This window comes from Cimex lectularius, unplaced genomic scaffold (assembly GCF_000648675.2).
Source record: "Cimex lectularius strain Harlan isolate CLEC.00 unplaced genomic scaffold, Clec_2.1 scaffold113, whole genome shotgun sequence".
Classification (NCBI taxonomy): Eukaryota; Metazoa; Arthropoda; class Insecta; order Hemiptera; family Cimicidae; genus Cimex; species Cimex lectularius.
The window spans coordinates 1,511,381-1,530,858 of record NW_019392858.1 but is presented as its reverse complement, the minus strand read 5'-3'; the positions used below and the strand labels follow the sequence as shown (position 1 = coordinate 1,530,858).

General features: G+C 32.7%; 1 long non-coding RNA gene across 2 annotated transcripts in view; it reads right to left on the bottom strand.

Annotated features, from left to right (window-relative positions):
- LOC112127594 overlaps nt 1–19,478 on the bottom strand; it is a 43,352-nt gene that overhangs the window by 9,771 nt on the left and 14,103 nt on the right. Inside the window, exon 1 of one of the 2 annotated variants that reach the window (XR_002910642.1) lies at nt 13,230–13,501. The exons of the other annotated variant lie outside the window; for it this stretch is intronic. This is a non-coding gene — a long non-coding RNA (uncharacterized LOC112127594). Of the gene's footprint in view, nt 1–13,229; nt 13,502–19,478 lie in introns of those variants that run through there. 2 annotated transcript variants of the gene reach the window in all.

The following is a 19,478-nucleotide window of genomic DNA, read 5'->3' as shown; positions in this document are numbered from 1 at the left end:
ATGATGGATATTTTTGCCCTGTTACAATATTTGTGTTTATATTGCAGCCGGGTTTGTTTTTCCTTTGATTTGAAAAGATGAACCTAAAAATAAACGCGATCGTATGCAATTCAATATTATGGAAATTCAGTTGACAATAGATGAAAGTCAAATCATATTTCACAAATGTTATTCCTACGAGAAAATCCGTTTTGTACATACATATTAAAAATATGCAGCTAAAATGCATTCAATAAAGCATATAATGCTGTTATTATTAAGCCGAGTAATACAAATCCTTTAATAATGTTCTAGTGTAAAGGGTTTATTAAAGGGTTAAAATTAGGGTTAAAATTTTAAAATGACAACGTCCATAAACCTTACAGAATCGATTAAATATTACCGCGTAAGCGCATAATTTTTAAGGAAATTAAGGGGGGCCGTATGAAATGTCAGTAATTGGGATAATATTATAAAGCTGGAAAAATACCTCTTTAATCAATCAAAATATTCTCTATTAGTCCAAATACCCTTCTTCCAATATGCTGAGGATTTTTATCCCCTCCTCGTGACATATGGAGTTCAAGATGGAAGTAATTCTTTGATTATTGTTTTGAGAGCATCTCCAGTTTGAAAATTTTATTTACACAGAATAGGTGGAAGACAGTTGGCGATAGGTCAGGTGAATATGGTGGGTGTGGAAGAACTTCAACTTTCAGCTCTTGAAGTTGTTGCATTGTCAATCTTGAAACGTAAGGACGAGCATTGTCCTGGAGGGGTGTAGGTCTCTTTCTATTGAACAAACTTGTATGTTCCTCTCGGAGTTTCTGATAACGAAGTCTAACTCCTGGCAATACGAGTTCACTGTGATTGTTTCACCAAGGTTTAAAAAATTAAAATTAATATTTTTTGGGATGCAGGCTTGACATCGGCTTTGGGGACTCATCTCTTACAACCATTTAGCTGACCTTGTCTGATTTTCGAAAAGTACCCACAATGCTTGGGTGATTCTGCATATTATTTTCTTTTTTAAAAAAAAATTCAAAACAAAGAGAAATTCACTGACATAATAAATAGACAGGAAATACATGCACAACAATAGCAGAAAGAACTGTTTAAATCACTTAGAATATTTTGGCTTAGCCCCTAGAGCCTATTGGCAAGAACGTTGGACATGTGACTAATATTTTTCGACATAGAATCACCAAAAGAATCTACATTAAAATTTGTGATACCGTGTCTGAATGTTATCCCTGAATGTTACTAAACTGCTTTGTTTCCAAACGAAACATATTACAATAAAATACTGATAGTACTAATATTAATATAATAATAACGAGATTTATATAATATACAATCTCTCTTTAGCTTACAATCTACAATGCAGTCAAATTATATTTTGTGGATATATATATATATATATANGCACAATTACACAGAAGACAAACACTTTGAGCCCTGAAGATGATCTCAATAAAGATCGAAACGTTGGCACGATAAAGAAAATGTTTTTCTGAAACCTACATCACAGACCACATCTCACGATTTCGAGAATAATTATCGATTAACGGTCACTAATCACCACACATTTATTTTAATGTTTTATGTACTTATACATAAGTCGTTACATTGTTTTTTAAACTTCAGTTATGAAACGTCCTACAAAGGGATGACAACACAAAAAATTCAAAGGCCAAGTTCATATTTCACCAATTTACTCCATACCTAGTTAAATTCAGATATTATAAGTAATTCTAAAAGCTATTAATACTTCATATAATAATGAAGTTGAATAATAATGAATATAAACTAATGAAGTTGGTTATAATTCAACAACAAAACAGCTTTTATACAAAAATAATCCCATCAGCTTAAGTTAATCGCTATTAAAGTCGTATTATTATATTGACAGCATAAACAGGTTAACTATTTTGGCCTTTCACGGTTCTTTGTATGCCATAATTTACTTTGTATACCAATTATTGTTGATTCTATTATACTTCCGCATAATGTGTTGCGAAATTTTATGTCAGTACATTATTCCATCCTTATTTTACAGAGGAAAAACCCGTTAGGCAGTATGAACTTTAATTCGGATATTCCGATGCCGCAGCTACAAAAAACGTAAATATATCATTAGAGATGGGCGTGCTGATGACGCAGGTTATGTTGGTTGGCAGAGATTTTCTCCTGAGGTACAACCTTCCAAATGAAACGAGTCATTCTCTGTTGCGACTTTTAAAAAGTACCACAAAGAATTGAGCGTGATTAAAATGTACGTTTTTACATTAAAGGACGAACAAAGTGGAGGATTCGCTTGATATAACACAGGAACAAAATAAGAGTAAATAATAAAAGACGTTTAGAGTATGTATATGACTACAAAAAATAACTTTCCTTTAAACTTTTAAAATGAGTAACGCTACACTGAAATGAGAAATTGAAAACTTGATTAATTTACAAGTTGAGTAGAAAATGATAATTTTAAACACTTCTCACTATGTGGTTCTTATGGTTTTGTTCTGTTGTTGTGGCAACCGGCTACATGAAACGACTTAGTCATTTAGTCGGTACAAACGCATATTAAAGGAAGAAAGCCTGCAATTAGGAGAAGGGTACGGTCAAGACCGAAGAATAGGAAGTTGATTGGGAAAGGCAGGTTTCACGAAGGTGTAGGCGTGATGTGAGATAAGGTCGCAGGGACTGCTTCAAGGGCGCCCTGGCTCTGCGAACAATGGCGAACAATTTTGAAAACAAACAAGACCCGGTTGGATTTTAGAGCACGATTTGGTAGTTTCGACGACGAGGTGCAGCCCGGGCCCGGAGCGGAAATCTCCAGAGAGAATTCGTCACGGGTTTTGTCTCCCGCCTAGGTCAATGAGTACGGATTATGCCCGACGACGAGGGCCTGGAGGCGTAAAATGGCCTAATGAATAATTAATGGGCTCTACGAAGCTGCTGGGCCACACCCGACCACGCGGACCGCATCGAACCTTTTGAACGTCATGGCACTGAATTTACGGAGCTCGCGGATCGAAACTGGTTTCGGCGCAAAGGCGATCTACCAACCAGGTGTTCTAAACCGTGACTAAACCAAGAGTTATTAAAAACAACTTTTTTTTATTTTATTAGTCATAAAAATAACCTAAAAGTTCATTAGCTATCTCATTCTCTCATCAGATATCAGTATTGAATGTGCAAATACATCCCTAGTTTTAATTAAACGCCGGCTCAAATCACAAAACTGTAAAATTTTAATGATTTGATTTTAATGATCTGATAATCTCTGAAATTTTCAATTATTCCGTCTTAAAAAGATTAGTTTAACAAGTTTGTTTTTCATTTTTAAAGATTACTTTATTTGCACAAATACTTTCCTACACCACTATATAAAAAAGAAAAAATAGATAAAATCCTTGTTCACCTGACCGCCATATTACTGTGATAAGTTTACTGGGTACTTCTATTCTCACTGATTAGATTTTGGCAATTTTTGGTATAAACTTTGATTACTACGCAAGTTGGTTTGTAATTGGATGTGGACTGTTAGAATTGACGGGCTTCTGTATTTTTTTGAGGAACTGTCACGTCTGGGCGGTGTAGGTTCAGTGTTTTTATACAAATAAGTTGTGGGTTCATATTTTTTAGATTTGTCTGTAGGGTTCAGAATCAGAGGGCAATTTATTATCTTATGTTAGAATTTTTTAGTTTGTGTAACATAGTAGACTTTTGTCATAAGGTAGTCTTGTATTTGCTAGTATTGAGGTACGCAGCGAAAATAGGAGGACCTACTCCTAACACCCTTCTATGTTTTAAATTCATTCAATTTGACCATGAAATTTAAATTTATAATTATTAAAATTAAATTTAATTATAATCGCAATAATATAATCGTTTTCAACCAACATTTCAACATTTTCTCTCTCTCTCTCTCTCTCTCTCTCTCTCTCTCTCTTTCTATTCTTCTCTCCTCCTCTCTCTGTCTACTCTTTTAAAGTCATTGGTTGTTAAGATTAGTTCAAAAAATTATTTTAAAAAACATAAAGCGATAAATAAAAATATTTGATGTGTTCTATCAACTGACAAATCAATTTATCAACTAACTCAACTTCTTACCATACAAGCCAAAAATGAATGTATTAAAAACATGTCACGTATATTCACCACCGGATCTACGATAGCCAATTTTATTCGTGTCAACAAATTTATCGTCCTGGTCCGCTTATTCCCATTGTTTTCCACTATTGAGTACAGATGAAGAGAAAAATCAACTAAAAATATTCGAACACGTTTACCCAAATTTTATGTGTGTGTGAATGATAATCAAACTCCGAGCAAATTTTCAAAATCCAACATGCTAGCCAGCCATCTATAACACTCAAATCACATTGCTTAGTTGTAAATATGTTTTTAAACATATATGATATTATAATCAATTATCAAAGTAAAATTATGTAATTTGTTCATTGCTTTTTGCCAGTTTATCATATATTTTATATTATATAATTGAAATTTAATAATTACTGATATAATACCTAAGAATAAATTGAACATTTCATCAAATAGGTGTTAATAATACAGCAATATAGCGTTATCTTCCAATCAATTTCAAAATGTTCCCCACATAGTTCTTTTTTATAACGAACACGATTAGAAAACAATTATTAATATTGTATAGTTATCCATTCCTTGATCATCATTTGTAATATTATAAAATACTGAAACTATGAGATTTTTATTGTAAAGAGCTATAAATAATTACAAGCGTTCAAAGCTGTACTCGTGTGAACATTAAAGAGAAAAAGATATTAAAGTTTTTTTTTCTAGTATTTCTAAGATAATGTAAATGTTCGCCCCCTTTATTCATATCGGCACAGCTATCTAATCATTGTATTTTTAGTTTTTGTATTAAGGAATTAATTGACAGGATACCGTTCAGGTCAATGAAAATCTGAGGGTCTAAACACTCAAGAAAGGACCACTTCGATCAATTAGATAATTTGCACTCTAACGTAAAATCAAGGAAGTTCTGAACAAGGTCGAACGAAAAATATATTCCATTTTTTCGTTAAAGGATTTCTCTACTTTATTCGCTTTTTTGGTTGATTTACAAATTTTGCACGATGAAAACCAAATGGTTCGTTAGTAGATTTAATTAATTATCTAGAATTACTGGATGATATGATAAATTACAGTGATCAGTAAAATAAATTGATCCCTCGAAAAAAATAGTACAGAAAATCACATCATTGTTTATTGTAAAATTGTTCAGTTTTTGTATTACAGTTGGCAAAAATAGCATATATAGTTCAGCACTAATCGCCATAGTTCTCCTAACCATAGTTTATTTTTTTCCAACAATTACCCTTATAGTCAACCTCAAATCGAAATATGCTTATTATAAATTACTTAAAGATAATACAGCCAATAGTTTATAGTGAATTTGGGATATAAAAATTACAAAGAAAAATGTTTTGAAATATCAATTGAGATATCAATTTGTATACAGGTGCTTATAATTTTAGTATTTATTTAACTATTAAAGCAGATATTCATTCAATTGATCGATCATTTCCTAGATACAATTATAGATTTTTTTAATTTTAAAATATTGAAGTTCTGGTCAAAAAATTGGTATTTAATTTTGTCAAGTATGTGGATTAATGTTCAGTACATTTTCATAAATAAGAAGGAGATACAATTTATTATATATCACCCCTTCCTGGAATTCCAGAAAGCCGCCATGAAAGGGAAAATCCAATATGAACTGGTTCACAGGGCACTTGAATGCTTAAGATTATTTAGTAAAGATCGGATATAAATTGAAAGTTTGTATGCTGTATTCTACTTTATCCGTTTAGGGCATTTCACTGCTGAATTAACAATGAGCATTATTAAATTTAATATGGCGAGATTAATCTGATCTACAGATGAAAATATACGACGTGAAGGGTTTAATTAGTTATCTAACAGAAGCATGTTGTCATAATGAGGATTATTTATCTCAGTCACTTTTTTATTTAGATCAACCTAATTTTACTTGTTACTGTGTTACCAAGCCTCCTATGTTCTATGTCTCACACCATGAAAGAAACACTTCAACATTTTTATGTACAAAATGAATATCAAATATTATTATGTTTTCTATTCTATTTGAATTAAGTAACTATAACTTCATAAAGTGAGACATGAACTAGTAGTAGGTATTTCGATGGGGCGAGGTCGGATTGGTATACTGTAATGGAGAGTCCTAGCAGTCTAGTTTCCGCTATTCTTTGTGCGGTTCTGAGGCTAGATGGTTGCTCTTGCCAACAGAAAAAAAATTCTGAAAGTATTTTTGGGCCAAAACAGAATGTCTTCATTTCCGTTGAGATATATAGAGTTCCAAATTTGTCCGCTGACCTAACGAAACCAACACTTCGGTAAATCATGCCTAAATATTGAACACAACAAACAACATGGCATTTTTGGCAAACCATACTAACGTTGGCACATATTCACAGATTCTTCACAGGAAACAAGAAAGAACTTGTGGTCCAATCATAACTCATTCCTTTACATTAATAGTTTTATTGAACTATTTCCATTTTTCATAACATACGGCATGTGTTTGATGTAATGGAATTCCTCGCATTGTATTTTTTTAAATAGAAAAAAAAAACATTTCATATACTCAGTGTCGCCGCATTTAATCTCGTTAAACTGAGTTGCATGAAAAGACCAACTATAGATCTTCTGATATTTTACATATTGAGCTTACTAGGACGATCATCATTCTTGAGGGAGGATTCAGCATAGGAGGATCCATTGTAATGATAAATAGAAGGTTGGTTGCTGTAGAACAGAAAATCTGCAAGTTGCCTATAGCTCATAGCGGCCAGCTTAATCTAACTTAATTTTCAAACTCTCACTCTTTGTTTCCTTCTCACTGTCTCTCTCTCTCTCTCTCTCTCTCTCTCTCTCTCTCTCTCTCTCTCTCTCTCTCTCTCTCTCATTCTCACTCTCACTCTTTTTGTTTATTTCTCTTTTTCATGTTGGTAACGAATACACAAACATTCCTATATATTTTACATATACATTTTACATGTATGCATAACAGAAAAGTTAAATTAAGTTAATTAAATCATAGGATTAAGGGATACTTTTAACTTTCTAATAAAACGAAAAGTGTGACAGAAATAAAAAATACAGTAAGCAAGAATTATTGACTTTTTTATATTTCATAAATGAGTCAACGATAATTTGGGAAGAAAATGTCCCTTGTGTTTTCTTTCTAGGGTGGAGCAAGAACCTAAACTAAATTAAGTTAGAGTGTAAAAAACGATTTATAACACAGCATACGTTAACAAATTGATGTTTTAAAATAAATAAACAAAGCAAAGCATCCTTTCGTAGCTATCATAGAAAGTAAGCAAATTTTAAATTAAAAATCAGTTAATAAATATTTTCTATTATTGCACATAATTCAAAAAGGTGTACCGAATCTGTCCATATATTTCGAAAAGTGTACAGTGAGAAAATCTTTTCGTCTTTCTGGAACATTTCTTGTGATAACATCTTCCACTTTCACATCCAAATATTGGTTTTACCGTCCCACATGTCGCTTCAGACGTGTGTGGACGTGAAAAATTAGGAGAGACCACTTCATCCCCAAGACGGTCATTCGATCACGTCCTACCCCATTGTCTCCAAGGCACCAGAACGCCCTTATTGTAACCAAGTCAGGGGTTAATGTTATCAAAACAGACACAGAAATCCTATTGTCCTTTTACGGAGCAGTTATATTGTTCTTCCACCCTCTTGATACGTCTTGAGGCTTACAAGGGGTCGACCAGGTTGGTCGGTCACGAATTTGGAACAAACTTTTTCTAGTGATTCTACATTCCGAAATATCGGACACGTATCCGCCACTCCTTGTAAATAGGCCCAGGTTAAAAAAAATTAAAAGACAAGTTCGTGTAAAAAAAAATGTTTGAAAGTTGAAATTTTCCGTATTTTAATATTTTCATTTCGCCTTTCTGCTTGCTCGTATCAACTATGTGAATATAACATTTTACAGCACGTTTTATGTATATTGCAATAAAAATATAATAAAAGTTATCAAAGTTTATCAATAATCAAAAAATTTCTAAAATTCAATTTTTTTAATGTAAACTAGGTCATATATTTTTTCGTGAATCTAATATGAAGTATTGTTTTAGCACCTCTAGAGACTGTTGTATTAGAAAGAAATTAGAATTATCCTTTGAAACGTCTGAGCACAGAATGTTTCCGCTATCTAATAATATTTCCTAGTATCCTTTTTACCATAACATACCACCTAATATTATACAAGCATCTTAACACCACTAAATGTCAATAGAGAAAAAACTTAGATAAAATATTTAACAGTTGGACCAAGGACGCTCTCTATTTCCATACACCAATAAAACGTATATACCGACATAAATTGTTAGCGTTCCCGAAGGGTAACAGAAATAGAAGTAGAAATAAATTTTTCTCCCGGTCTTAGAGGGGCTCAACGTGCATCTAAATTCAAGCCCCAGGGCAGTACGATGTAACCATTCACTTTCTTTGTGATCCAGGACCTATTAATACACCTATTGTTACGTTTATTACACAATCCTTATGAAATATAAATATAAATCACTCTTTAATGCTTAAGTTTAGAAGTTAAGAGTTTCATCTTGGAAAATGAACTCATTCTACATAAATTGTAAATTATAAATCGACACAACCAACGCGTGTATATGCGTCACTTTTAACACCGGCTAGGGTTTAGCCCTAAAAGCCACGTACTTACAATAAGCCATTGCTTCTTCCTTTAAAATTAGAGATGAAAGACAGCTTTTATTTTAAGCGGGCCCCAAGCCCAGTGGACCCCGTGGAGAACACCTCCTGCATATAACGAATGCTCTATATTTAATTACAGCCTGCAGCCAGCAAAGGCTAAGTCCGACGGTTTTCAAAAGTCTATAATTAGGTACTATGGTTGATTACTACTGTATTCGACACATTACTACTATTACTAAATAATTTTTATATGTATATTCTTGTATATTATCGTATACTGTTTGAAATGTTGATGAAATATACAAGAAAATGCCAACTCACCTCGCATGTTTTTGATTGTGAGGTTTAGAAAGAGAATAAGAGTAAGAAAGAAAGAAAGAGAGAGAGAGAGAGAGAGAGAGAGAGAGAGAGAGAGTTACGTTAGTCGTTTTTCACGTAGTTACGTGATTATTAGAAAATTATAATTATTCTTTAATCCTATATTTTATTATCTTTTCTCTTATGCACACATGTAAAATGTAAATGCAAAATATATAGGAATGTGTGTGTGTGTGTGTATTCGTTAGCAACACGGAAAAGGGAATAACCTGAAATATTTATTATATACAGAAATATATTTCGTTGATTGTTGTTGGTATTCAACTTATATATATATATATAATGCAAGGTGGGCCACCAAGATCCGCCACGTGTACTGCATAAATCTCTTGGTCTTGTTCACAATCACCAAGATTTTGGACCATTTTATCTCAGGGAGTGATTTGGTGATGTCCGCCCCTTCAAATATTTCAAATCTGGACCTAGCATACCTATCACACTCTGTGAGGTAGTGCCTTGCCGTTTCTTCTTTTATTTTGCAAAAACGGCAAAAGGGATCTGGTAGAATACCCATTACGGAGAGGTGTCTTCTCAGTGGGCAGTGGCCCGTCAGAATCATCAGCCTCCTAATTCCCTTCCTTGTGAAAGAGAATAGCTATTTCGATTCTGCTGGTTTGATCACTTTAACTCTTTCGATTGCCTGTGTCTCGGGGATAAATTCTACTCCCTAAGGAATTGTTTCATGCCCCAGTAATAGTCTCTTTCGCTGTGCTCATAGAGTGAGGTAATACCGGTTGTGATCCGACAAACGCAGTATTAGAACCTTCTTTGGCCAGGCCATCCGCCTTTTCATTGCCATGGTGTCCTTTATATGCTGGTATCCAATAAGGGCTACCTGTTATTCAACTTACCTACATTATGTTTTTTTAACGTTTATATATGTTATGTTATGTATTTATTAAGGTTTATATTTTACTACTAATTATAAGTTTCGAATCTTACAAATTTCAAACTTACATTAGTTACTAAATGCAGCAACAGAAATCGTTTGAAGTGTGTGATAAGGTTTGAAAGAATTCAGAGTCAGAAATTCATAGAGCTCAGGTAGATAGATATGTACCTAACTTAGATCTATGTTGGCGTGAAATGGTCGCTAAAAGCCCTTTTAAATGTAATTTTTTTTAGGCTTTTTCCTATTTCATTAGTTATTATTATAGTTTGGTAGTATCTGGTAATTATATGGTTTTACTTTAAAGGTCCCAGTGTATGTTTTCAACTAAGTTCTACTAATGTACAGAATAAACCATTGTTTTAATGTGATTATACATTATTGCAATTAGTGCATGCCAGAAAAATAAAAATTATAAACTACTACTAAATCATGATGATAAGCCGGTTTTATGAGTAACATTCAACTCACAGGCAAAGACTATAAATCGTGGTAGGAACGAGCCGACGCGATAAGTATAACGAACTACATCGTTATACTTTTCGGCTTCGACTCCTAAAAAAAATATCGGCATAAAGGTAAATAGTTTTTCGTTCATTATCGCCGTCTGTTTTTATCAAATATTTGCAATTCGATAAGTAAATGGGCAAGGCGATTTTGATACCCATATCGCACATAAATGTTGTCAAGGGCCCTTGCGGATTTCAATATCGCGGTAGTAATTTCGAGGGTTTTACCCCCAACATGTCGACCTTTGATTATTCCAATTTGAAAATACAAATAAAGTATTCGATTTACTCTAAATGTTCAAGTAAACTTTTTTAATTGTTAATACCCTTAGTCCAACTACATTTAATGTGGTCGATAATTAACGAAAAAATGCTGTTAGATACAAATATTAGTGTTATTTTTCCCAAAAAGGCTGTAAGGGTCAATCACACTCGAATAATTTTTTGTTTTGTTATTGATATATCCAAACTACATATCCTTTGAAATACTGACCATATTGTTTGAGGTCAACAAAACATTAGTAAATTATAATTAAATTTTGCAAATATTACTCAGAAAATAGAAAAATATACTGCATTACGTAAACTTTTTTTTTTTTATTTAAATTACAAGGCGATCACAAAATCATTACAAAAATACCATACTAACCACCACAACGACCAGCATCATCTAGTACTTTAATAATTCACATATTTATGTATGATTATTGCTTAATAAACATCCGTGTCAATATTACTGCAATTCTCAAATGAAAACTGCAATTTTCAATATTATTGTGATAAGTCCATCTTCCAACTAAGATAATAATTACAATTAATTAAGGTTTTTAGTTGAGATAAAAAAGTCAATGGCACGAGCGGGATTCGAACCCACGATCTTCGGCTTGATACGCCGCTGCNGTTCGAATCCCGTTCGTGCCATTGACTTTTTTATCTCAACTAAAAACCTTAATTAATTGTAATATATTAATTGGTCAAGCGGACCACGAAATTAGTGAATTTAAGATAATAATTACTATTGTTAATACTGTATTACAGATTGACATTTGGTTATTGAAAAGCTTTGCAGTTTTGACAGAATTGCAGTTTCAGTTCTTGTTGTAGAAGTAAATTTTCCATAACAATTAATTAAGGTTTTTATTTGAGATGAAAATAATTTAATGGCACGAGCGGGATTCGAACCCACGATCTTCGGCTACATACGCCGCTGCTCTACCACTTGAGCTATCGTGACCTCGATCCACTCGGACATCAACGTCCTATCTCAACCCCACCTTCAGTAAGCAACGGCGTGCCATTAACTTTTTTCATTTCAACTAAAAACCTTAATTAATTGTAATGAATTGATAGCTTCAAGCGGACCACGAAATTAGTGAATTTTCCATAACTTTCTAACATAGGATGGTCGATTGATTTTTTTTTAAATAATTAATTCGGATATGGTATCTTGACGTTTACTCTTGCTGGCGGGATAGTCACAAGCTCGGTGGCATAGGTCAAGAAGAAGAACCGTGCTACTATAGGCAGCACTCTGTCCATTTTCCCAACATCTAAAGCTGACTTTTCCTCATTTTCTTGACCATACCATTGCAAGTGAATATAACATACTGATACTTTTGTTAGAAGAATTCCAAAACCCTTGACATGTGTATATTATTAGTATTACTATCATTCAGGCTAATTATCTATATTATTTTAATTCGCAAATGAAAACGTAATTTTCAAAATTATTGTTGTAAAAATGATTCTCGTCCATCGCCAAACCAAGAAAATGATTATAATTGTGAGACTGTACTATTACAGGTTGACATTGACGAATTGGTTAGCTCCCCCGTTTCGATAGAATTGCAGTTTCAGTTCTCGGCGTAGAAGTTAATTTTTCATAAATTTCTAATGTACGATGGTAATAGTAAGGTAAATACTCAATTTGGATATGCTACCTTGCCTTTCAATCTTGTTGATGGGACGGACCCAATACTGAATGTTATAGGTCGAGAAGAAGGAAGAGGAAAATAAAACTGATTTCAAGGGATCAATATATTGATATATTTTAGCCAAAAATCCAATACTAAACAAACTACTGCTTTGTCAGTGTGTAAATTAGATGAGTCAGTCTTTAGTTTCAATCATTAGTACGTTCAACATAAACTACCGTCAATTATTCGAGTTCATTTATTTGTTACGACATTTCATGTTAATTACGATTTTCTTTATACTTCACGGATGGATTTCTTTAACTTCACTTTGGAGTTTTTGTATAGGCGTAATTTAGTTTAGTCAAAGTAGATTTAAGCCGCCCTATTAAACAGTTGTTCACAACACGTAGTAACTGAGTTGTTCGAACACATGCTGCTTCAAGAGGTTCGCCCTAGCTTATTTGCTTATTCTGAATACCACATGTGTCGACGCGCATTCCCTTTTTTTACGAAGGAAAAATTCGTAACCGGCTCGCACCCCTCGGCGAGGTCCTATTAGGGATCCGGGCGGTTTCGAAAACAAACCTGCCCGAGCCCTGCTTTATCTTCCCTGGGCCAATAGTTTCTTGGATTTAAATAGAAAGTTGCTTAGATGTACACAAGAGAGTTTTGAGGAGGTAAGCAGTACACAGAGACAAGCAGAGAACGGTTAAGGGGTCTAATGGTAGAGCCTGAGCAAACATAGGTATCTAAAGTAAACATTACCTTATCTCGGTGATAACAATGGTCTTGCTCCATCGCCTACTAGAACATTCTCCCTGCTAGCTATCGTCCGACCTACGCGTCCAGTTTAAAGCTTATATAATTTTTTTTTCTACGATTTCTGTTTCAACGGTTTATTTTCAAACTCTGTCCTTTTGAAGATTTGCCATTTTTTCTACGTATTGTGTAAATATATATCTAATTAATTTTAACCATAACATAGAACTTATTACCAATATTTTAAATCCACAGAGAGATATCTAATTCATCATGAGATAGCCTGGTAATCTTTGCCGTGACACAGTCAGATTACATTGGATAACGAACTAGCCAAAACAATAAAGAATCTAATTATAAATGTATATATTTATAGGTGATGTGACTGGACTGACAAGTTATTTTTAGTATAATTTTAAAAAGGTTTTCTAAAATTGTCCTAATCATTAAGCTTTGTTGCTTGACGTAAATTAAAATTTATGAAATGTTCATAACATAAAAATAAAGACAAACACAATACAGAAACGCTAGATGGCAAGTCAAAAATTAAAATCAATAGCTGGTTTACATTTAATTAAATTCAACATAATAAACGTCTGAGAATTTAAACAATGCACAAGATCGTTGTTGGCCATGTGCAAACATCTACCTTCTAATTTGGAATTTAATTGAATTTGGAAACGCGTCCGCTATAAAATTTTATAGCTTTTTGACAAAAATAGATAATAATATGTTTTAAGTTGTCATTCCAGTCGTATTCATGTTACCTTTTTTTAAATAAACAAGCTGAACCGTAAAAATCCAAACGAGCTGCTAAAATTTTACGTCGAATGAGTAATTATGTAAGATAATAAACGTCTCTTTAAAAGAAATTAAGACTCTCGTAAAAGAACGTCTGAGAAGTTTATTTTAAAATCTTGAAAACCATCATTATTTCAGATTTGCTGACGGTCAATTTTGGATACAAATCTGTCCCAATGGCTTTGTAATTTGAATGACATTAAAAAGGTGTCATCTATCTACTACGTTGATTTATAAAAATTCACAAAGTAAAATTAATCATAATTAGTCGTGAAACACAATGAAACAATAACATAACCTCAGTGTTTTACAGCGGCCGTGTGTTTTTGTTGTTGAGAAAATAATAATTTGGTTGTTTACTTAATCTGGTTCATTCTGACATTTTACAAATTTTTCATAGAAGTGGACGGTTCTTCAACTTTTCAAGAAAATTAAATATTGCAGGTTAACATGCCAATTACTAGTTTTTTAAACTCACTTCCATCCAATGTTTCCTCCTCAGGATATGCATTAGGCCTGCAATTAGGAACGCTCATTGTTGATTTCTGCCATCCGAACTGTATAATTATTTTAAACAAATATAATCACAGTAATAAATCCCATCAGATTTAAAACTATACAATAACACCTAAAGACCTAAAGATAGAATAGATACAAATGCTTAGTGTGATATAACAGTAACGTTCATTGTTAGATAGTATTTTTTAATAAAACATGTATAAAAATAGATCGATGGATCTGTATTTTCCGAAGTATTCAGACACTAAGAGTTTGCTTAGAAAGTATTAAGAAGTTTATACCAGGCTTAAAACTATATTTAAAATGTTGCTAATTGTAATTTCTTTAATATTTCAAGTGTTTAATAAAATTATGTTAAAAAATCCAATGAAATATATGTTATCATATCATTTTGTTTTGCAAAGGCTAGAAAAAAAAATTGTTCATAAAATCCAACAAATAAATAAATGAATGAATGAAAAATTGTTATATTTACAATATAAACCAAAATACAATAGAGGGAAGAATAACATAACAGCAGACAGACAATGAATCGAAAAATCCGCCTGCTGTGAATCGCCGTGTTAGAACAATGAAAATTCTGTATGCATTAAAAAAAAGAGAAAAAATTAGAAAATATATATATTATTTCAATAATAAAATTAAAAATTAAAATCTTCTGTTAGCTAGAATCTGTATTTCCTAGCCTGCCTCATAAACCCAATCAAAGGCCTATATCTTGAACCTCCAAAAAACCCAGAAGTTCACCCCTTGACAGAGTGACCTAGCAACCTAGGAAAGCAAGCAAATCTCACCCAGAATTGAATACTCTGCCAAGAAATTATAACAGATTCGAGGGCATGCGAATTGCAAAGCGAACAGATGCCCTGCTCACCACTATTCCACACGGCCGAGTTCAAGTAAAAAACCTCGCAGCGCATTTTAAAAAGCAAACGCAGCTCAACCTAAGAATAACGTTCAAAATTGGGCTTCTTATAGCTCATGGCACGATCAACACATTCACTGCGGTGTTAGGAATTAATCTGAGTCAAGAAAGCCGAAAATTGAGTTCTCCAGTTAGTGATATTTTCCAATGACAGGAAGAAGCCAATATCATATTTCGCGAATAGTGATTTCCAGACAGAGAATCTAAAAATCACTGATTGAACTATTTCAAGTGAGGTAAATTTTGAGAGTCACGAGTCTGGAGAACCTAGCGTCTTCAAGATAAAGGAAAGGTGCAGCTTGAGAGTGAACAAAAACAGTAGATTGGTGGTAGTTTTTAAATAGATGAGGCAATTTGGTGTGCCACTGGTAAAGAAAAAAAGTTTTCTTTTGAAATATCACTGGACCTTTTCCACAGCTTTGAATCTCTGAAAGCCCCATAGCAAAGAATTGCCAGAGACACAGAGTTAAATATATTAAATTTTACATTGATCGGGGTCGTGTTATGGGTCATAATATATAATAGACGACCAGCTTTGATTCAATGCTAATTGAGGAGCCATGTCTCACCATGAAAGCTTGGGAGTAATTAAAATGCCTAAGTATTTCTATTCGTTCTCCACATGCATTGCCTCATCTTTGTAGAAGAAACTATCCGAAGAACTTACTCTACCACCTTTCCTGAACACAACGTCTTTAGATTTCTGTAGATTAACTGACAGGTTCCACAGGTCAAAATAGGCTTCTAGCAGTTTAATGTATCTTTTTAGAACCGCCGCACACTCGGCTACAACTACAACAAAGAGTAATGTATTTTGAAATGATTATTTTTTATATACTTCTAAAGACGTTCAGACAACCAAAAATTTCAGACATCCCTGAAATAGTTTGAGTACAAATTCCTTTAATCATGATCTTCCGCAGATAATGGTCTTTTAATAGGTGCAAATGACACACTGAGGGTCCGTAATCATCTCGGGTAATCTCTTTTCTAGATTGTTTTCACTAATTTCCTGGTCTTTTGATCAAAAGGTCAGGAAAACAACTTTTACATTATACGCCGAACACCATAAAAAAAGTACACCAGGACACCGGGAATCCGGAAAACGAACCGGGTTGACTCATCAAATAGAAATTTCGATTCGTTAAGATCTTGATCTTGTACGTCCTTAACGAGTATTGGCAAAATTATTATGTATTAACATAAAACGTCAATGTAATTTATGTTGCTGTAAAGTTGTAGCATCAACCTTTTTACAAAAAAATATATATGGTCTTTTTAACCAGACTTAAAAACAGATGCTTTATTTTGTCTGAGCATCTTGGTGTATTTCAACCAACATGGGTGGTGGGAAGATAAGACGATCCGACCACGTCTCCTTATCTGGCCCACGGTTCCGATTTACACCCTTACTCAAGTACTAAATTTCAAAAGCTAGAATGCAAAATATTTCATTTTGAAAAGACTAAATTTTGTTGAGCTGAAAGTTTTTGGGTCTGAATAAAGGATCATCTTTAAGTAAAAAGTGTTAATAAAAGAATATCAAATTCCAAATCCAGTTAGATTAGTATGTAAATAACTACTAATAAATAGAAGGCATCTAAATTAAAAAAAGAAATATATTCAATTTACATTGATAGATGGTTGAAAAAACGATGTGCGCAGTTAGTAAAATTAAATTGATCATCTCTAAATATATTTTGATCGATACAAAAAAATCAGATTTAAAAAAATTAAATCAACCATATCGTCCGCAATTGCATAATGAAAAAAGTGTGATAACTTGTGCGATAATATTATTTTCTTAAAAAAGGTCTAGATAGGTTTGTGACCGAAATAAACTGTTTTACTGTCTCCTGATAACCCAATATGGCCCTCAACGGGTTTTAATTGCTTATTAGTGAGGCCGTTATCCATCATTTTTATTGAAGTCACATGCAGGCCTAAACGGCCGCTTCCTTTCGGGCGACTTAACTTAATTTTGTCTATATGTAACAACTGACATTAATCGTTTTTATATTCCATAAACTAATTTATAATTTTAATAAATTAAATGAAATTTTTTAAAATTGTAATCAGTTTTTTTGTCTATTACTAATAAGATTTGCCTTCCAAAAGCAATAAAACATTTTTCTTGAAGAATTAACTATTCATTCATCCTCCTTGAAAATATGGGGTATATTATACATAATCTACGAAATCATTATAACTGATAATAAGTTTGGTATGTTTTTTAAAACATCAAAATACAATTTAAAATTTATTTATACATTGTTAATGTTGAAAGCTTATGGTCTATAAATGCTAATTTTTCATGATATTAAATTGGGAAAGTTATAATAAAGAGATTACAAGAGAATATTCGAAAAGGAAACGATTCCAAAATTTGTACACAGGGGTTCGGGCTACGTGATACAGCCGGTTTTCTCTTATTTGCCCGTGATTGAATAAAGGTTCAAATTGTAACTCCCCTTTACAAATTTTATTTCATTTTCTAATTATAGAGGGTATCGCACAAAAATTTGAACTGAGAAAGCCTACGTTAATGACACATCATATACAATGTATGCGCTGCTATTCAATCAACGATTTTATAGCAAGCACGCGAAAACAAACTGTACAAATAAGCAACACTAATTGTCACAATAAAAGAAGAATTTGTCGAATGTTTCATGTTAAAAACTCATACTTGCTGTAGGAACAATCTAGGAGAGAGGATGGCAAAAGACTCAGCCAAGAAAGTCTTAAAAAGTCTCTGAAAGTTTAACGGTCACAACTGCTAAGTTCGGTGTACTAAATATACAGAAAAAATGTACTAAACTTTTTTTTAATTTTAACTTTATGTTTATAAGTCTAACTGTTCTTTATCTTTCTAGTAATTATTGTAATAAAATGGGCTATTGCCTATAAATAAATAAATAAATCTGAATCAAATTTTTTCTTGGTAAAACTTGGTAATAATAACAAAAAATAAGATTCTGACAAAAAAATACCATAGTCCTTGTATATTTTAATGGTAGTAAACGTAACATATTGTAGTATTTTACGGAAATGCAGTGACTTGAAGATACAACAGAGAATAAAGTTTAATTTTATCTTTATACNACTATATATATATAAAGACACATATTCCGATCAACAGTACTAATAATAATTTATGTGACTGAAAACAGTGTACAGCGACGGTGTGTAAACTCGATCATCTGGATCTAGATAATGTTACTATTCATTTCGTACATTGTACATTCGTAGATTGAGGTACTAAATAAATTAAAACTATTGAGTTAAAAGCAAACGCTGTAAACAAAAATGTATGCTATTTAGCGACCCGTCGTTCAATAAATGGTTGAAGTAATGTAAAGCAGTCAGGTTAGAGGTATTTCAGAAAAACACCTTTTTTCATTTTATTGATCAATAAATTGGAAAAAGTGTTTTTCTGTTATACACTTAACCTGACCGCTCCTCACTACTTCAACAATTTATTTGTTGTAAATTATGTTTTATTTAAATTATTAAGCGTTTTTAACCCTGTTTTTCATTTGGCCCACTATTCACAATTATACTGGGGAAAAAAACAGTTTTGTTACTCATCTTATCTGCACGCTGCTCAAAATTAAATTGTTTACTACATTTATAAACGTATGATAAATGACTGAAATGTTGAAATATAGTCGATTAGTTTTAAAATAAGACAATAAAAAAATTTGAAAGCAGAGAAGTTGATAACGTTTATTTCCGTCAATTGGCTGATAAACCTTGTGAGATGTACATAATCATACGATGTTGTTGTGATTATTTTGCTCTCCTTTTATTAAATATTTAGCGTAACTGTAACAACAAAAAATCATTGTTTATTCATTTAGAATTTATCACATTTTTGCTCTCTTCCTCACCCTATCTGTATGCCCTCTCACTCGTTTTATCAGTACATTATTTTTAATGTCTGTAAATAGGTATTTGCCCTTATCTCTTCTAGCGATAGCCACACGTTTATTTGGGCTTTGGTGCAG